The sequence below is a fragment of the Mesoplodon bidens genome (genome assembly GCF_964165515.1).
Source record: "Mesoplodon bidens genome assembly, chromosome: 16".
Lineage (NCBI taxonomy): Eukaryota > Metazoa > Chordata > Mammalia > Artiodactyla > Ziphiidae > Mesoplodon > Mesoplodon bidens.
The window spans coordinates 46,302,820-46,317,510 of NC_138173.1; the positions used below are offsets into that span (position 1 = coordinate 46,302,820).

General features: G+C 44.9%; 1 protein-coding gene across 1 annotated transcript in view; it reads left to right on the forward strand.

The window, feature by feature from the left end:
- Positions 1-14,691, forward strand: part of FZD6 (frizzled class receptor 6) — a 282,950-nt gene that overhangs the window by 184,661 nt on the left and 83,598 nt on the right. The gene's annotated exons all lie outside the window — the stretch shown is intronic.

The window sequence follows — 14,691 nt, forward strand, 5'->3', positions numbered from 1 at the left end:
ACAGGGGGCAAGGGTTCAATCCCTGGTTGGGGAGCTAAGATCCTGCATGCTGCATAGCGCAGCCCCCCAAAAAACAACATATATTTGTAGTAAAAATATTATAACATGCACAACGATGATAAAGATCAAAATCTGGAGAGTGGGGGAAGGGTACAGTCAGAGTGGGATACACAGGAGATTTCAACTCTTTTGATAAGGTTTCTTTTTATATACATGAATTTATTTATTTATTTTTGGTTGTTTTGGGTCTTCATGGCTGCGCGCGGGCTTTCTCTAGTTGGCATCGAGCAGGGGCTGCTCTTCGTTGTGGTGCGCTGGCTTCTCCCTGGGGTGGCTTCTCTTGTTGCGGAGCACAGGCTCTAGATGCGCAGGCTTCAGTGGTTGTGGCACACGGGCTCTAGAGCACAGGCTCAGTAGTTGTGGCACACGGGCTTAGTTGCTCCACGGCATGTGGGATCTTCCCGGACCAGGGCTCGAACCCGTGCCCCTACATTGACAGGTGGATTCTTAACCACTGTTCCACCAGGGAAGTCCCAATAAGGTTTCTTTCTTAAGCTGTGTGTTCATTCTGTTATTTTTTATGCTTTCTTGGATATCTTAAATATTTCATCATGTTTTTCTCAAGGCTGATAATATCACCCATTTCCCTTTTAATCCTTAGGAGCTATTGTAGGCCTCGAATTACTTGATTGACAAGGTGAACAAAGTTCTCTGGGGCATCTGTACTGCTCTTAGTTTGGGTGTGGTTTCAAAGAAAATAATGCAACTACTGGTCTGTAAATCTGAGCTTCTGTATCAGTTTGATTCCATCAAGAAGCAGATGCCTATGGAAGACATGTCGCGAGAGATTCATTGGAGGGAAGTGTCTTTGAAGCATAAAGAGGAGGTGCGGGAGGAGGCAGGCGGAGCCTTCCATCTGTACTGTAGGCTTGACTCCTGGGGCAGGAGAGCAGGAAGGAAGGAGCACCGGCTGGGAAGAGCCTCAGACTGCAGTGCAGTTCTGAAAAAGGTTGGGCCAGGCTGTTGGGGTGTCCTCGAGCTCACGCTGTTTGTCAGAAGAGTCCCATGTTGTGCAAGACCCGGCCAGCGCTGGTACCCTCTCTGTGCTCAGTCAGTGGCAGGGAGCAGCCCCAGGGAAGCCTGGCCTTGCAGCAAATGCGGTGGTGAATCCAGAGCGGTGGCAGCCAGGACCCCTCAGCGGGGACTCAGTCAGCTATGCTTCCTGCAGCCAATTCTCGAAGGAATTCTGAACGGAGCATTCCTAAAGCTGCACCCCTTGCACCCCAGAGACCCACTTCTTGCAGGATTGGGGAGCAACTCTGTGATTTCTATGTACTTTGCTTAAGGAGGAGTTGAGTTGGATCATCAGTATCCCCTGTCACTGAAGGCCCACATCTAGTATTCATCCTGTCTTCCATCATTGATTTTAAATGTTCCTCATCCACAGCTATCACCTTAGCAGGTTTTTGTGGCTTATCTAATGGTGTGACCCAAACCTTCTTTCCTGAGGTGTTCCGACCTTTGCTAATCACACCCTTATCAGGCTGGGGTTGTTACACATATCCATTTACAGCTGCAGTGGAGCAAGGGAATACCAGTAGGCACCAAATGGGTCACCTGCGTTCTGCACAGAGTTCTCCCAGCCCCCCGACTCCCGCTGGGCAACGTCAGTGACCCCTGCCAGAAGGGTGACTGCTCGTCTAGCTTGCTGGTCCCTGGACATAGGAAGTCTAAAGTACCTTGGTGACAGTAATGGCATGTAGTTCAGTAGGACTTTTACTGTGTACCCTAGTAAGAGTGGATCCCCTTTGGTGACCACTTCTTGCAACCCTGAAGAGCCCAGAGTTTTAGGAATGGTAAGCAGAGTCCTCCAGTGGTTCACTGGAAGTGATGGTAATTGGAGCCATCACTTGTATCCTCTCATCTTGTGATTTGATGCATATACTGCATCCTGAAGGATGGTACCCCATCCTTTCAGCATGTTGCCTCTGAGCTGGTGCTTACATTGTGTCTTCAGTAGGCCACTCCAGTGATCTGTGAGACTGCAAATTGTGTTTATGTGATATGATCAGTGGGTTCTGTGGTTGGGCCCACTCTCACTCCTTTGCTGAAATAGATCCCCTGAATGAAAACTGTTTTGGGGTGGGATTCATGCCTGTGAATTAGGCATTCCATTAACATCCAAATAGTGGTGCTGGCTGAGACTTTGTAGCTCTGGTATCTGGGGATATCAGAATAGGTATCCCTGTGAAGTTGAATTGCTGGCCTTTCTAGAATCAAAAGGATCCATTGTAGTCACGATGACACCAAGTGGTCTGTTGTTCTCCTAAAGGAATAGCACCATATTGGCATAGCATTAGTCTCTGTTGCTGACAGATCAGACAGTCAGAAACACAACAGCTAGATCAGCTTTGGTAAGTGAGAGTTCATCTGTTGGGCTCAATCATAGCCTCTATCTTTGCCACAAGCAGTTCTATCCATGTGCCCATTTTGCCTCTTCCAGGGTGGCCAGTGTCAAATGATGGGATCATTTTATCTACTTGGTTGTAGATGAAAGTGCCTCTTCTATGGTGGATGCCCATACCCTCACCAGAGGGCCAGCTATTGACCACTGCCCAGGAATCTCACCTAAGGCCACTTCTACATAAAACTATGAGCAGGTACCTTGCTCCCAGATTTTCTTTCACTACTGTCTTTCAAGGCCCACCCCTTTATATGTCTCTAATGCAGCCATGGTCCATTTGTGTCTCGCACCCACAATTTGAGCCAAGCCAACCCACTGGTTTTGGGCATCGTCCTCCTTCAGCTGGTTGTACCCCACCTCCCCATATGGCTGTAGGTACAAATGGGGAAAACAGCATTAATGCAACTGTGATTGACGTGTAGGTCTGGGCTACCTGCTCATTCATCTTACTTGTACCCTCTGGTCTTGCTTGGGCTCAATCACATACGTACCATTTTTGTCTTCTGAGGGACTGCTGCTGAGTTTATACAACTTTATATATCTTGGTGGGTCTGACTAAACTTGTAACGGGCAGTTCTGGACACGTGGTTACTTGGTGTTCATGGTCAAGCATGCTGTGTCTACCAGAGCTCAGCAACCTTTTAGGAACTGTTTCTCAAATGGTTTAATCAGCTGCAGATGACACGGCTTTGCTCTGGAATCCTAGAGTCTTGTGTTGTGATTCTGCTACTGGGGCTTGTCATAAACTCCACACTGCATCTCTCCCATCAGTGATGCTTCCTATACCGGAAGGTCTGCTGGATCTTATGGCCCAAGTTTCAGGGTTGCTTGCACCACAGCCTCCTGCAGCACTATTTCCTGCCCTGGGCCCCATGCAAAGCTGGTAGGCTTCCATGTTACCCGACATACGAGCCAGAGCATAAATATTCCTAGGTGTGGAATATGTTACCTGCACAACTCAAAGGGACCTGCCAGGCACAGTGCTTCCTTTCAATGCAATATTTTGGAAGAGATATCATGGCATGCCCCTGATCACTAGACCTCTAAAAAGTCACTAAAGTGGCAGATCGCTGAACTTTCATAGGATTAATTTTTCACCCTCTTGACTGCATATGTCTTTACCAAGGCTTCAAGGGTACTAGTTACCTCTGGCTTGTCCTGTCCAATCAGCAGAATGTCATCAATGTAATGGATACATGTAATGTTCTGTGGGATGTCCAGTCAGTCCAGATCTCTCTGGATTATGAGAGAGTGCAGGACAGTTAACAGCCCAAGGGCAAAATTAAATGAATAGTATTCATTCCATGTGAATGTGAACTGTTGCTGGTCCTCTTTTTAAACTGAAATAGAAAATGCATTTGCCAGATCAATAACTGCATACCATGTACCTGAGGCCTAGCAACACATCTGCTCTAGCAACGGTACTATGTCCATCACAGCAGTTGTGATTGGGCCTGCTTGCATTGACATTACAGTCATTCTCCAGAATCCATCTGGTTTGTGCAGAGGTCAGACTGACAAATTAAACAGAGATATGAAAGAAACCACACCTGCTCCTCTCCCTGCCCCCCCGCCCCCATATTTTAAGTCCTTAATGATGACACTAATCTTCCCTATCCTACCCACCCCCAATGCTGTATTGTTTTTTATTTGCTAGATTTACCTTGGTTGGGAGGATGGGGTGAAATTTAAGTTTTTTACTTGTTTTTCCTTACCCTCTTACCTTACAGGGCAAGGATTCAATATGGTGTTTACTCCAACTACATCATTCCCATTTATGCATTTGGGAACTGAGGAAACGACAACTGGGTAAGTCCTTGGACTTATAACTTACCCAGTCTATAAGTTAGACTTTAGATAGATCTTCATTTATTAAATGGCCCTCATGAGCTTCCATTCTAACAGGGTCATGATGACTCTTTAGGTCTTTGGGAATCAAACTCTGGGTCCAAGAGTCCTTGCCAATATCTAGCTATTCCCCCTTTCTCACAGTTCCCTGAGTAAATGGTCATAGGTCCTTTTGAGGAACCACTGTTGCGCATACTTGCTGTGGTTTTGCAAGGTCCTTCCTCCTAGGGACCCAGCCACCTCTCTAGTCAGTGGTTCCAGATATGAAAGCTGGCTCAGGTCTGGTAACCGAGCAAGAGCTTGTGCTTTTTACTGTGACTACACTTGGCCCCCCTACTCCTACAGTCTTGCCTTTTTCTGGTTGTAGGCATCAAGGAATACCCTCACTGGATGCCCATCCGTTTTGCCTAAAGGACACCATGCTTTGTTTTCACAGTTCCCTGCAGATTAAGATTATTTGGCTGTCCCTCAGCCTTGCTGATCATTACAGCCTCCTGGCTTCTAATGGTGAAGCACCACCCCATGACCTCTATTACTGGTATATATTTGGGGGCAAACGTATGGTCACCATAGATTTTAATGAGCCCAGCTCTGGCCTGCAGAGGAGAGCCAGCAATGAACATTTTGGTGATGTTAGTGCTCCTCTCACCAGCACATTCCTGTTGACCTTGGTGAATGGTGTGTCTTCTAGGCCTTCCCATGGAACATAATCGGTTTTAGCCTAACATAATAATATATCCATCCAGCATGCCAACTTCCTTCAGCTCTTCATTTCTTCCTTTATAGGCTACCAAAGCAACACAGGTGTTTCCACTTTGCTCAACATCGGCTATCACTTTCTCTAGGCTTCTAAGAGCCACACTTGTTTGCCCCATCTCCTGAGTCCTTGCCAGGGTGGTAAATCCCATGAAGTAAGAAAGTGCCCCCAGTTCAATGCGTTCTTCCTTTTTCAGTGTTATGTTCCTGCCCCCTTGATCAAGCCCCCTTAGAATCCAATCCCAGCAGCACTCCTCTGGCTCCTGCCAGTGTACACATGGCTCCTTTGATGTGTAAACTCTTTCCTCTCTTGTCAAGGCCAACATATCCCCAGACAAGAAATGCTGGAATTTAACTTTAGTTATTGGGCTGGCAGCATGCAGTGTAGATGGGGAGAGCTCCATACCTGCTGTGTTGCAAGGGGGAAGCCTCTGCAGTATCTTCCCATATGGGGAAGTGCTAGCCCTTGGGTGGACCACCTCTCCAAGTTCTAGGGATTCAGGGAGCTTTGCAGTGCCCCAATCCTTGGGACATCCTTAGAGATCTCCCACCCCATATTTCAAAATCCTATGTTTTCTCTACCAGAGCCCTGTCCTCAGCATAACAGACCTACATTGGCTGAGCATTTAAATGTCTCAGGAGCTCTACAACTCTCATTATCAAATCCTTTGTCTGCTTCTCATCTTTGTCTGCACTTTTACTGCAGCAGCTGAGGGCCTCTTTGGAAGCTAGCAAAGCCTCCAGTCTCTGGCTCTCACACTTACATTTAATTGTTAATGGCCCTCTTTGTTGCTCTGCAGGGCACCAATACAATTTAATTACCAGTGACTCTGCAATCCTTACAGACTTTTTGCCCCTCGTATCTTTCAGATGCTTGAATCATCACACCTGCAATGGTAGTTTCCTTCATCAGGATATTTTTCTAGGTCATCACCACTGAAATCTTCAGCAATTGGGCCACTCAGGATAGTTTTTATCAGCCAGGCAGTGAGTGAGCCTATTTCCAAACTCCATCTTACAGTCTATGTGTTTTCTTGAATCACTCCCAGTATCACCTGGGTCAGTTCAGGTTCTCTGAGGAACAGACACCAATCAGGGTTAGACAAGCAAGAGATTTACCGGAGGGAACTGTGTGTGAGGGATAAAGGGGAGGGAACAGGAGTAGGCGGCAAGAGCCTTCCACCTGTATTGAAGGCTTGACACCTGTGACAGGAGATGGAATGCAGGTCTGAGTAGGAAGAGCCTCAGACTGCAGTGCAGCTCTAGGAAGCCTTTAGCCAAGCCAATGGGGAGTCCTTGGGACAGAGCTGCCTGTCAGAGAAGCCCTGAGTCCCTTGATGACAGGCCAGCACTAAGACCCCTGCTGTGCTCAGACACTGGCTGGGAACAGCCCAGGAAAGTGTAGCTTGACAGGAGCCTGGTGGTGGATCCAGACGGTTTGCAGCTGGGGTTCTTAGGAAACAATGCTCCCCGTTGCCAGTTCTCTTGAAGGAGATCTGAGTGGCACATTCCTGTGGCTGCTACAGCCACCCACTTTCATTCGCATTGTCATTATGATTTGATACCGATTCGTATTTCTGTATAGGAGATCTCAGATCACTGTTAAGTGCACAGTAATTTTTTTACTTATCCTGAAATTAATGTAAGTGAAAGTGCAATTCATTTGTAAGGTGCTATTTAAATATTTGTCTTAAGTGATATTCACTTAAGTGATATTAATTTAATATTGGTCTTAAGTGAAAGTAAGTGTGACGTGATTGGGAGTGACCGTGGGAGAGGAAGCAGCCAAGCTCAGCACTTAGCATTTGGCACATAGTGGGTGCTCAGTAAGTGTTTGTTGACATAAAATAAAACCCAGACTTGGGTTCCTGGTAGAATATTTGCTTATGATTTTAGTTACGTATTTTCATGACTTAGCTCTTTTTCCTTAATGGCTTTGTCCTCCATAAGCCGAGGAATGCAGAATGTCCCTATGTAAGGAGAATGCTGCCTTAAAATATATTTTGTCCTGAAATAGTAAAAAAAAAAAAATCGTCCACATGCATGAATAAAAAACATGTGGCTCAATTTTTTGATGGTTCTAATAATAAAAATTGTATTTGATACAACAAAAAATTGATTAAATTCATTGAACTATACATTATAGCTGGTTACATTCTTTTTTTTTAATCAATGTAAGTTTTTTTTTAACATTTATTTCTTTCTTTATTTTATTTTTTGGCTGCACCGTGTGTTAGTTGCGGCACGCAGGATCTTTCGTTGCGGCACGTGGGCTTCTCTCTAGTGTGGCGCACAAGCTCAGTAGTTGTGGCGCACGGGCTTAGTTGCCACGTGGCATGTGGGATCTTAGTTCCCCGACCAGGGATCGAACCCGTGTCCCCTGCATTGGAAGGTGGATTCTTTACCACTGGACCACCAGGGAAGTCCCTGGTTAAACTCATTTTGATGAAAATATTCAAGGTATTTTTTGTCACCCATACCACACCTCAATTTGAATAAATTAATTGAAATAATTGATTAAAATAATTGAAAATATATCCATATACCAAAATTCAATCAAATATTTAAAGTTAGGCCAAATAGATGTTTACAAGATACCCTTCTGATGTTATTGTTCTGTTGAAGAGTAATCACGGTAACTGAAACAGGACCCAACCGTGACTCTTAAGGGACAGAGGATGAGAGTGCATATATCCGGTCATGTAGTTAAAAAACAAAGCCCCAGTTTTCCCTTTTGCTTGATTTCTTTTTAACCATGCTATATTTTTTCTTAAATTTTACAAAGCGTAAAGGAGGACCGCAGATTTTTTTGCTTATTGAAGGTGATGGGCAAGGGTATTCAAGTGGTGGAAACCCTAGTACCAGTACAGTGTTCTGGCCGACCCACAAGCCATTTGATCACTTTTGAAAATTTCCATGTTTGCCATCATTCTTTCTCATGTTTACTTGAGGGCAGTGTAGAGGGAAATGATGGAGGGTGAATGGTCACAGAGCTTACTCTCAAGTATGATGACGGAGTTCTCAACTTGAAGTCAGAGAGGTCGATAAAATGAATGGACAGAAGCATTTTCTAAACAACATATAAAGTAATTATATATAGTATATATATATTATACTCGGCACATGTATTGCAGATGTCTAGGGAGGGGGAAAACTTCTGAAATGAGTTTTATTCCTCTGGCACTGAAGCTTAAAGTTCAATGTAAAAAACTTTTTTCCTCAAAAATGTTAAAGAAGAGTCTGGATTCACAGCTCCCAGACACCTGGGAGCAAGGTTTTTTACCTTTGGACCTGTGGTTCTCAACTGGGGGCAGTTGTGTTGCCCTGGGGACATCTGACAATGTCTAGAGACATTTTTTATTGTTACAACCAACTGGGTAAGGGTAGAAGTTTGTTGTAATAGGGGTGGGGCAGGTGCCACTGATAGTGGTCCTGCTCAGCCATTGGTTGGCACCGCGGTGGGCCCCTCCCCCTCCCCTTCCTCTGTATAAAAGGAGCCCGAATTCGGACTGAGGCAAGATGGTGTTTGGAAGTCTGCCATTTTCTCTGTCTGCTGGCTTTCCGATTCAAGTAGTTATTCCTTGCCCCCAACAACTCGTCTCCAGATTTATTGGCCTATAATGTGGTGAGCAGAGTGAGCTTGGGCTGGGTAATACTGTCACTGGCATCTGATAAGTAGAAGCCAGAGATGGATGCTGCTAACATCCTGCAAGGCACAAGACAGAACCCTCACAAGGAAGAATTATCCGGTCCAAAATGTCAATAGTGCCATCGTCAAGAGAGCCTGCTTTAGTCAAATTTAGCCAAGCTGCTACCAAAATTCCACCAGGGATCCTTCTTTTTTTTTTTTTTTAAATTAATTAATTAATTTATTTATTTTTGGCTGTGTTGGGTCTTCGTTTCTGTGCGAGGGCTTTCTCTAGTTGTGGCAAGCGGGGGCCACTCTTCATCGCGGTGCGCGGGCCTCTCACTATCGCGGCCTCTCCTGTTGTGGAGCACAGGCTCCAGATGCGCAGGCTCAGTAGTTGTGGCTCACGGGCCCAGTTGCTCCACGGCATGTGGGATCTTCCCAGACCAAGGCTCAAACCCGTGTCCCCTGCATTAGCAGGCAGATTCTCAACCACTGCGCCACCAGGGGAGCCCCCAATCCTTTTTTTTAAAATCAAAATGCAAAACTGCAAATTTTTAACAGTTTGTATTTCATTAAGAAAAAAAAAAAAGATTCCAGGCAACAAAGCTGATCATCATCTAGCAATACCTTATCCTTACAGGTCATAAGAATGCGCCTAACAGGAAAGCGCATCCTTCCCTTACAGCTTCCCCTGAGTAATCAGTTCCAGTCACTGAGGCCAACTTTCAAGTGATTTGCAAAGCTGAGTAGAATGGAAGTTTACTCTTTTTTTTCTCTCTCTTTCACCACTTGACTCTGATCTTTCTCTCTTGCTGTTTTTCCTGCTCGTGTTTTGGCTGATCTAAAATTTGGTTATACCTGAGCCCAGTGAACGTCAGTGTATACCACCTAAAAAATGCAACACCCATAGTGTGCTGTTTGCTCGGCATCTTGTTGGGGCACTGGCTACTATTGACTTGAAGGGAAGTACCACCTGCTGAGTCACTGGATTGACCTCCTGCTACCACCTGTGGTTTCCATAGTGACGTCTCAGTGAATTGCTCTCAACAGAACCTGACTGGTTAAAGATGAGCAATTTCCTGTAATTTGAGCCTTTTACTAATCTTGAAATGGAAACATGCTTTCACCATTCTGAAGAGTAAATTTTCCAGTCAAAATCTTTTGGAATAAAATACACAGAGATGTTTGAAGAAGTGAGGTTATTAAGGTAGAACGCTGAGGGAGAAGATAAGAACAGTGGTGACATGAAAGTGTTGCTTAAGGAGATAGAGAAATGTTAGTAAATACAGAGGGTTTCCAGTAGCTCCTCAGGAAAGAAAAGTTGCCCCAAATACCTTGTTATTAAGTCTTGCCACTTAGTCACTGCCAGCACACTTACCTGAGAGAACCAGAGGAAGCAGATTGTTATTCAACCTATTTTAAAAAATAATCTCCACTCATCTTATTTTTGGAAAAAAGAAAGGGAAAAGATTCCCCTCACCTGCCACCCACTTAGCGATGTGAACACAGAACAGTCTTTTTGTCTTTTTCTTCTTTCCTTCCTTCTTCCTCCATCCTCTTTTCCACCTCCTCCCCTTCCTCCTCCTCCTTCTTCATTTGCTTCTATGTTTTACAGTTACAGGACAGATGAGGGAGAATTTTTCATTCTCCCTAGTATGTAGATGGTGTGACATGTACATACCAGGGAGACTTGAGGACTAGTTATAGGTAAGGAGGGATAATCAAGAAATCAGGCATCTTAAGTCCTTAGAGAACATTCGTGGTCAGTTTGGATGTTTGAACAATGAATCCAAAATTGGTTGCTGCCCAGTGAACATTGATTATTTATACAGGGCCTTAAAGCCCCATATTAGAAGGTACTAAATAAATATTTGATTATTTGGTGAAAGAAATTTAAAAACATAGATCAGTGTTCTTCAGTTTTTTGACATTATAACATTCATAATAGTGCTAATGGTATATACAATTTAAAATAAGCACTACGTTTACTTTGATCCCGTTCCTTAAAGCTATTGAACAGCTAGGGTTAAATCAGGGCCAAGAACTCGTTTATTGAACGAACAAATGAATGAATGAATGAGCATTCTCTCATTTAGTCAACATTTACTGAGTCTCGACAATGGGAGTGTGTGTTTTTAAGTTAGCCTCATGCTTGGGTCTCTACATAAGCATTGAAGCTAATGTCCCCAAATGAACTCATTATTTTGCTCCAACTCCCAAATTTTATCTCCTTTTTAGTTCCCTATTTCTTTTTTTTTTTTTTTTTTTTTTTTTTTTTTTTTTGCGGTAGGCGGGCCTCTCACTGTTGTGGCCTCTCCCCTTGCAGAGCACAGGCTCCGGACGCGCAGGCTCAGCAGCCATGGCTCACGGGCCCAGCCGCTCTGCGGCATGTGGGATCTTCCCAGACCGGGGCACGAACCCGTGTCCCCTGCATCGGCAGGCGGACTCTCAACCACTGCGCCACCAGGGAAGCCCAGTTCCCTATTTCTTAATGGCACATCACTCACAGGGATACCCAGACAGAAAGCTAGGTGGAAGGAAGCAAATTTTATTAATGATAATCGTAATAGTAACAATAGCTGCTAATGTTTATGGAACTCTCACAACACTGCAAATGCTTTGCATGCACTTAATTTAAATTCATTTACTTTCAATTCTCCTAAGAACCCCCAAAAGAAGGCCCTTTATAATCCATATTTAGTCTCTGTACTCTGTGCTCAATGTATAAAAGATTCTGAAAGGAGCGCAGTCTTTTTTTTTTTTTGGCTGCGTTGGGTCTTCATTGCTGCACGTGGACTTTCTCTAGTTGTGGTGAGCGAGGGCTACTCTTCAGTTGCGGTGTGTGGGCTTCTCATTGTAGGGGCTTCTCTTGTTGCGGGAGCATGGGCTCTAGGCGCGGGCTTCAGTCGTTGTGGCGTGTGGGCTCAGTAGTTGTGGCTCGCGGGCTCTAGAGCACAGGCTCAGTAGTTGTGGCTCACGGGCTTAGTTGCTCCATGGCATGAGGGATCTTCCCAGACCAGGGCTCGAACCCGTGTCCTGCACTGGCAGGTGGATTCTTAACCACTGCGCCACCAGGGAAGCCCAGGAGCACAATCTTAAAAGAGATGGACTTGTGAAAACAAGACATTGCAGTACATTTTGATGCCTGAGAGGATACTACAGCCTCTCCCAAGAGAAAGGTCCTAGCTTCCTGTTGGGGAGGAAGAAGCCTCCAGAGCTGAATGGTGACCACCCGAAGCTGCTGGTTCTGGCATGTTGCCTGGGTGAGTAGAAACACAGCAGGACTGTTTTCAAAATAAATCTGTGATCCCTCATTCAGATGTATCACTATGAATGAAAGAAACTGTTACAGCAATGCTTATCAGAAACCTATTACATAGGTCAAATAATATATAAGGTTTAGGCTAATACTCTCTAGGGAGATAAGAGAGTTGAGGATAGGCATTTCACTAGGCACTGAAGATTAAGGGATCAGAAAGCACAAAAATTATATCGAGGCGTCTTAGGGTAAGTGGTAGGTAAATATAAAGGTGGCTGTGAGTAGCAGAGGTGCTGAGCCAGAGTAGGGTGCGCTGCAGGTCCCGGTGGGTGACCCATGGCAAGCTCAGCCGCCGGCAGGTGCCCACACACGTGCCCATGTGTGTGAAGGAGCGGGGAGAAGGCTGGCCGCAGTGAAAGGGAAGCCGTCTTCTGATCTTTATGGCCGTAACTCATCCAAACAAAGGAGGGAGTCAGGTTAACTTTTAGGGCCAGCTTCAAAAATAGGCCTGAATGCTTTTGTGGTTCCCTCTGTCCTGCCCCCACTAAATAAACCATCTCATTATTGCAACTAAACACAAAGATTGAAAATACAGGGATTGGTTAATACATTGATTTTTTTGTTTGTTTTGTTGTGTATAGATTGAGGGTCATTTTGTCACAAGGAACAGTATTTTCCCCAAGGCAGTTCAAGAAATTTGTGGGGAGGAATCTCACAGAAACCCAAGGACAGGACCCCCAGTACAGCTGAGCCAGATGGCCAGGACTCTGGAGCTGGGTGTTGGAGAGCCACAAGGACACGAGACTCCTGCATCTGCTCTGCCTGTTCTCTACCAACTGGCTTCTTCTCCTTGCTTGTCATTGCTGCTTTTTTGTAACTTCAACTCTTCAAGTCCACAAATGGCTGCCCCAGCCTGATTCAGCATGGCTTTCTTGACCCATCAGTTGGCTCCTTACCTCTATGTCTTTCAACTTCAATTCCTGAGAGAGGGAAATCCCTTAGTTGGGAATCACTTACTTGGGGGCAGAGTCCTTTGTAGCAGAGTCACGTCAGAGGCCCTGGCCAGCAGATCTGCCCTTGACCACTCACATAGCGTGGGCTAGAGGTGGGATGTCTTCAGAATGAGCTCTGGGGATGCAAGTCCCCCAAATGCTTAATACAGTTCATTTAACCATCAAAACAAACAGCACTCAGTATTTTGCAATCATATCAGCAATCATATCAAAATAAACCACATCAGTATTTGATATGGGCAAGGAGGTGAGGAAAATAGGAAGGAGTTGGGAGTCCACAGTATGGGACAGGTCACTCCTGAGCTGACAGAAGGGCACAGAGAGAGGAGATGGAGGTCAGCCTTCACTCACGTTGACTGCCTCTGCTTTCCTAGGTCCTCTACTCCGGGTCTCCTGATGCTCGCCCCAGACACATCCCAGTCTGGCCTCTGCTGTATCTAACTGAGGTAGGAAGTACAGGGGAGGCTTTGAATTCAGTTAGACTCCCTAGACCCTCAATGTCTCCCTGTGTCTGGTTGTAGATCCCAATCCTCCTTTCTCTCTATGGTCACCCTGAGCCCTGGTGGTGAGTAATGCCACGGAACTCTAACTAGTTCCTACTAAATTGGCCTCCCCCGTGGCTGGATCCTGCTGGCCAGGCCCTACTTTCTGGCGTAATGGATGCTTTGGTATGTGTCTTGTCTGGTTCCTACACTGAACCACCACTCAGGAACCCTCCCTCCATGCTCTGACCAACCACTAATAAGCCCCTGAATGCTGCTCGAGCTTGCTAAACCACAGCACCTCTGAGAGCACTGCAGAATTACCAGCATCCACCGCCCCTGTGTTGCCAGGCCAGACCTTATTCTTGCTGCTGAGGTCCCAGCATGCCTTGCACCTGAGAACAAACTTTGCAGACTTCATAGTTACCTCAAAGGGAATTTTATCTTCACCTTAGCAGGGATAAAATAGAAACTCTGTACAGAAGTGTTATTGTCCTGCTAACACGTTCAGGAAGCCTTGCTTTGCATGATTTATGAAGCTTTTTGTTGGCTTTAACACCTTGAACTTCCTCATGAAGAAACGTTTCCCCAGGTATTCCTTAATCAAAACGTCACAACGTTAGACTTGTGAAAAAGTTCCCTTCAACAATTAGAATTTGTAGGGAATTTAAGCCCAAATATAGAGTTTGGCATGATGGTAATACACATTCCTCAAAGCTATTGTTCTCAACATCCATAATTTTAATTAAATTCATTTGAACTTGTGTAATCACTGTACACAGAATCCCAAATATAAAAGTTTCAAACTCAAACACAACAACTAACTAGAACAAATATATTTGAGTCTAGTTTCAATTCTTTAAGGAAATAGGTCAGAAATGAATTTATAAAAAGCAGTCTTGTTAATTAGATTCTTTCCAGGTGAAATGTGAAGCTTTGAATAGCATTATCTATTCTGATTTATAATTAATGGACTCAATTTCTATTGTAACGAAGAAATTTCCTATTCATCCATCAGGGACTTTCAAATCACTATCATTCATTTTATGAAGAAAATATGTGAAATAATCCTAGATGAAATATATATTTAAAAAATAACTTTAGAGGGGCTTCCCTGGTGGTGCAGTGGTTAAGAATCCGCCTGCCAATGCAGGGGCCGTAGGTTCGAGCCCTGGTGCGGGAAAATCCCACATGCTGTGGAGCAACTAAGCCTATGCACCACAACTACTTGAAGCCCG